Source organism: Marmota marmota, unplaced genomic scaffold, assembly GCF_001458135.2.
Source record: "Marmota marmota marmota unplaced genomic scaffold, marMar, whole genome shotgun sequence".
Lineage (NCBI taxonomy): Eukaryota > Metazoa > Chordata > Mammalia > Rodentia > Sciuridae > Marmota > Marmota marmota.
In genome coordinates this window covers 1,818,981-1,824,455 of record NW_026000077.1, presented here as the reverse complement: position 1 = coordinate 1,824,455, position 5,475 = coordinate 1,818,981, and the positions used below count along the sequence as shown (strand labels likewise).

The 5,475-nt window shown below is 44.2% G+C and overlaps 1 non-coding gene across 1 annotated transcript; it reads right to left on the bottom strand.

Moving 5' to 3' along the window:
* Nucleotides 1–5,022: 5,022 nt before the first annotated feature.
* Nucleotides 5,023–5,159, bottom strand: LOC125620198. The gene has a single exon (XR_007351795.1). It is a non-coding gene; the product is annotated as a small nucleolar RNA SNORA42/SNORA80 family (small nucleolar RNA).
* Between the last annotated feature and the right edge of the window lie 316 nt (nt 5,160–5,475).

The window sequence follows — 5,475 nt, the reverse complement described above, 5'->3', positions numbered from 1 at the left end:
CCTTTATATTTCTATCAAATTCATAAACTTGTCATAAAACCCCCTGTCCAGGATAAGAGAAAAGCATACAATTATTTTTTTAAGTTCCCGTAAAAAAACCCCAACAGCTATGTTTGTCTCATATTAGTTGTTTTAACATTTATTTTTTAGTTATAGGTGGACACAATATCTTTATTTTATTTTTATGTGGTGCTGAGGATCAAACCCAGTGCCTCACGCACGCTAGGTGAGTGCCCTACCTCTGAGCCCCAGCCCCAACCCTCATACTAGTTTTTCTAAATGTTAGTATTTATTACTTCTTAAGACTTGAGCCTTAATTCTTATGAGTTGCATTATCACCTTGTTTCTGGAAATGAGCTCCTTGCACAGAGGAACCCTGGGGAAGTGTACCTTTAATGGGATCAGCAAGGTCATGAAACAAATATACAGCATCAGTTCCAACCCTGTGCACGCGCTCTCGAGGCCTTCCAGCCAAAGACTTTCCTGGGTCAGACAGGGGTTACCTCTGGAGGGAATTGCAAACTGGAAAGCCCTGCGGAAACGCCTAGAACAGGCTTCTGGAGGGGGGCAGGCTTACAGGAAACAGAGAACAAAATACTCACAAGGAGAAATTGGCTACAGGATGATAACTTTTGATGCTTTTTAGTGCTTCTAACCCCACTGTACCAGTGGAATGTACCCTGCCTGAATTATAGCAGCTTTAAAAAAATCTCTTCCTCACTATCACCACATACATATGTCTGTGTGTATATATATATGTGTGCACGACACCTAAAATTTAGCACCATGAATTCTCACTGCTGCTGCAAAACTGTGTTTCTTCTCAACCCTGTTGACGTACACCACATCTCAAAGAGGCTTTGGAAGTCTTCCACAGCCCGGTTATTCTGGGGGCGGGGGGGGTACAAACCCACCTATCTCCCGTCTCCCTATAATTTCTTCAATAACTTCAGCGTGGAGTGACATTGGTTTACCAAGGAAAAGCTAACAGATTTTTTTCTATAAATAACTGGTTGGCAGTGCTGTGGTGACAATTTATATAATAGAACTCATGCTTAAATAATAAGGTAACAGCTTTGAACTGTGATTTTTTAAAATGTTTTATTGAAATGTAGACTGATTAACAGGCAAGATTCTTCTTCTAATTATTTTAATTAGAGGCTCTTAATGACTAGAAGCCATAGAAATAAAAACACGTCAAAATTACATTTTTAATGAAGAGGCACCTGGAAACCTTGACTTCTCCAACCCAAGTTGAGATGATCGATTGTTACCTGGAAACAATGCCTATGTGCAGAGAAGTTAGGGAGGAGTTCATTGGGGGAATAGAATTATTTATGGTCTGATTTTTCTATGAATGCAGGTAAGGTAAAGAAAACCTGTCGTAACATAAAATGAGCAGTGGACTCAGAGACTGATTTCCAGCTCTGTTAAACGGCTTGGCCGTGAGTCCACTTTACCTTTCTTGGTCTCAGTTTTTCACATGTCAAATGTGGAAGATGAGGGCTGGGGATGTGGCTCAAGTGGTAGCGCGCTCGCCTGGCATGCGTGCGGCCCGGGTTCGATCCTCAGCACCACATACAGACAAAGATGTTGTGTCCGCCGAAAACTAAAAAATAAATATTAAAAATTCTCTCTCTCTCTCTCTCCCTCCCTCTCTCACTCTATCTTTAAAAAAAAAATGTGGAAGATGAAATTCATGGACTTTGAACTTCCTGTTTTAATTCCATCACTCCATGATTTCATTATTGTATTATAAAGAATAATAGCTGGGCCTGGTGGTCCACATCCGTAATCCCAGCAGTTCAGGAGGCTGAGGCAGGAGGATCATGAGTTCAAAGCCAGCCTCAGCAATTTAGCAAGGTCCTAAGCAACTTAGCCAGACCCTGTCTCTAAATAAAAAATTAAAAAGGGCTGAGGATGTGGCTCAGTGGTTGAGCACCCTTGGGTTCAATCCTCAGTACAAAATAATAATAATAATAATAATAATAAACCTTGAGTGAAAATAGATTGAGCATATCTGTTATTAAATATTAACTTGTATGCACACATAGTAATAGGACTTCTCAGGGAATTTAGAAACTAAATTGGACCTGTACCCATGTGCCCAACACTGCACTATGTACCAGGTATGTGTAGGTGGGTGAGGCTGCAGGCATCCATTCCCTCATTCATTTCCTAAGCAAATACATATTTGCATATAACAGAGAAGCTTTCACTGATAAGGTAACATGTGAAGAGCAATCTACAGAGAATGAGAGGTGAGCCATACAGATTACCTTGGGGGAAAGCATTTCAACAGCGAAAGAATAAGCCAAAGGCTCTGAGGTAGGAGGCGGTTGTTTTGTTCAAGGATTAGCCAGGAGGCCAGGAGGGCTAAAGCAAAGCAAGCTGGGAGCCAAGCAACCCAAGACGGAGTCACCGAGGTAGCTAAGAGGTAGGTCACGTAAGCCTAAAAAAAGTATCAGTTTTCAGCGCAAGTTTGCATTACTGTCTGTCTTCAGACATCATCTCTACACATATGTCTCGTCTGTCACTCTATCTCCTTTTCCTCGGATTTCCAATCTGGGCTACTTTCAAATATAAAATTCCACTGAATTTTTGAGCACTCAAAGAAAATTATAGTTTCTTTTTAACTTGTAGATANTGTATAATACAGATGTGTATAAGAGACAGTATATATATATATTAGTTGTAGACAGACACAATACCTTTATTTTAGTTATATATTTTTTATGTGGGGCCTAGGGTTGAACCCAGTGCCTCACACTTGGGAGGCAAGCACTCCACCACTGAGCTACAGCCCCAGCCCTCCTTGTGATTTTTAATTCAGTGATTGTATTTTTTTTCTTCCCAGCATTTCCTGTTAGTTATTTTTTATACTTACTGGTCCTTGTTTCATCTGATTATTTTGTTTCAGAATTTCATGTTCTTTTTTTATGACAGCTAGTTCCCCCCCCATCTCTTTGAATATCTTAGACATACCTATTTTCAGGACATTTTCTTGTTAATTTATTGTTTTCATCTCATCTGTAGTAGATATAACTCCTAGTTTAATTTTTGGTTTGTGTGTATGTATGTTTGTTTGGGGGACTGAACTCAGGGACACTCTAGCACTGAGTTATACTCCCAGCCCTTTTTATTATTTTATTTTGAAACAGTGTCTCACTAAATGGTTGAGGCTGACCTCTAACTTGCCATCCTCTTGCCCCAGCCTCCTTCTGTCTTTCATCTTAGTTTTCTCCCTGTGGTTTGGAGTTCAGGGTAGGAGGCTTATTGTGAGTAGAAAGTCTTATGGTTTCTCTCTCTCTGTTCTCCCAGACTACAACAATTTTGTGGTTGCTTTATCTTGACCCCTCAGGTCCCAGTGTATAGTTTCAGCCTTTTGTTTAGTTTTGGGTTTTGTTTGTTTTTTCCTCTCTCTAGCAGTTTGGAAGCTCCTGTCCCTTGAAATTGAAAAGGACCCAGTTGTCCACCCAGCGGGCCCCTTGACCATGTCTCCCCTTCATTATTTCCCACCTTTCGATATACCCGGATGTATCCTCTCAGAGCTCCAGGCAGGGATCCAGGGATCCTCTTTTCACTCTCCTTTTGTAGGTGGGGGCATCTGTAGGAGTTCTAGCTCCACTCAGTGGGGCTGGCTGCATGTGCCCTACCCTGTACTTAGGGCACATTGATCCCTGTTACCACACCAGACATTACCAGTTCACAGCCTGTGCCCGCGGCCACACCTAGTAGCCCGTGCTTCAACCTTGCTTATAATTTGGGGGTTTTGCTTTGTTTCAAGTCCTAAAGAGATTTAATTTAATTTTTTTTTTAGTATGGACATTGGTATTTAAGCTTCTTTTAAAATATTTTTATCTCCATTATGATGTGTTTGATATTTGGAGCCCAGGGACAGGGTGTGGACATAGCAGTGTGTACTTATATGCCATCTCTAATAGCAGTCTGTTCGGGAAGAATCCGAGTCAGAAGATAGGCCTTATCTAAGGCACATTGAGGCCCTGCCTGGCAGGGTAGTGTGCACCTAAAATATGAGGGACTCAGGAGGCCAAGGCAGGAGGATCTCAAGTATGAGGCCAGCTTCAGTAATTTAGTAAAACCCTGTTTCAAAAACTAAAATGGGGATGTAGCACAGGGCCCGATGGACTAGGTACTCAACAATCAGTGTGTAATAAGTGAATAAATATCGGGCAGATAAATTCAAGTGTGGGGGGAAAAACGCATTGATTACAGAAACTGATAGAAACCCTTGTTCTTCTACCTTCTTCCAATCAACCCCTCGGAGTCCATCACAGTCTCAAAACCACACAACAAATGCTCCACTTGAAAGTCTCCCGCGGCGTCGCCGGCACCACAGACAGCTGTCTGTTTTTCAATTCTCTTCTCGGAAACCTCTCTGCAGTGCGCTCACATCCTTGGCTTTGGCGGCACCACACTGTCCTGTCCTGAAGGCTTTGTGACAGCTACTAGGTTGGACAGCCGAAGACACAACACACAGGTTATAAGCAAGCCTTTGGCCAGGAGCCTGAACAGGGAGTGACCTGGCAAAACCTGTGCTTTAGAAAATCAGATGTGAACACGAGAGGCAGGGCAGACGGGAACGGGCCAGATTGGAGGCAGGGACAGGCTTCAAGACAATGGCAGCTAACTCAGCCTCACAGGTCTGTCAGGGATCTTTCTTGCCCGTGAGGCATTTCCTGATCTACCGGTCTCCTTAGCACTCGGTTTGCTGCCTAGGATACCGGTCCCTCTTCCTAGGACCAGGCCCCTCTGACTGACACTTTGTATAATCTTGCCAGACCGGTGCTCTGGGACTAGTTCTTGTCTCTGACATCCCAGCCTACTGTCTGGGATACAGGTGTATGTGAGGAAGTCTCTGAAGAATGGCCACCTCCCCACTCATCTCCCCTACATGCTCTCCCTCTGCTCCCCAGTGACTTCTCCTCCCGCCCCCCGCTCCCCCCCACCACAGCAGTGACTTCTCTCCCGCCCCCCCCCGCTACCCCCCCCCCCCCGCACCACAGTACAACAGGCCTCAGTGCCAGCCGCCTATAGGCACAGAGACCAGGCAATGATTCAGGGCCACGGTTTTTGCTCTGGCATATGACACTATGAGAGGGTCAGGGGGACAGGCCTGCCATAAATCCAAACCCCCCAGTGACTTCTGAAGTGAGGCCTGATTGGAGCTGGAGCAGCCGGCAAGTGATGTAAACTAGGTCTCAGGAAGAGGGTCCCCAAGATAGAAACCCAGTAGCCATCCTGGAGCACAGGATGATGAGGGTAAGTGCAGTCAATGATGCACAAAGCTTGTTATTCAAATGGAGGCATCGGCCAGGGCTGGACTCTCAGTCGGGTGACCAGAAATTCCTACTCTCTGACGTCCAGATTGGTCATGAGAATGACGGCAAGGGCTTAGTTTATAGGTACATATATTCAAATGGCCTAGGTATTTGGACATCAGAGGGACATCAG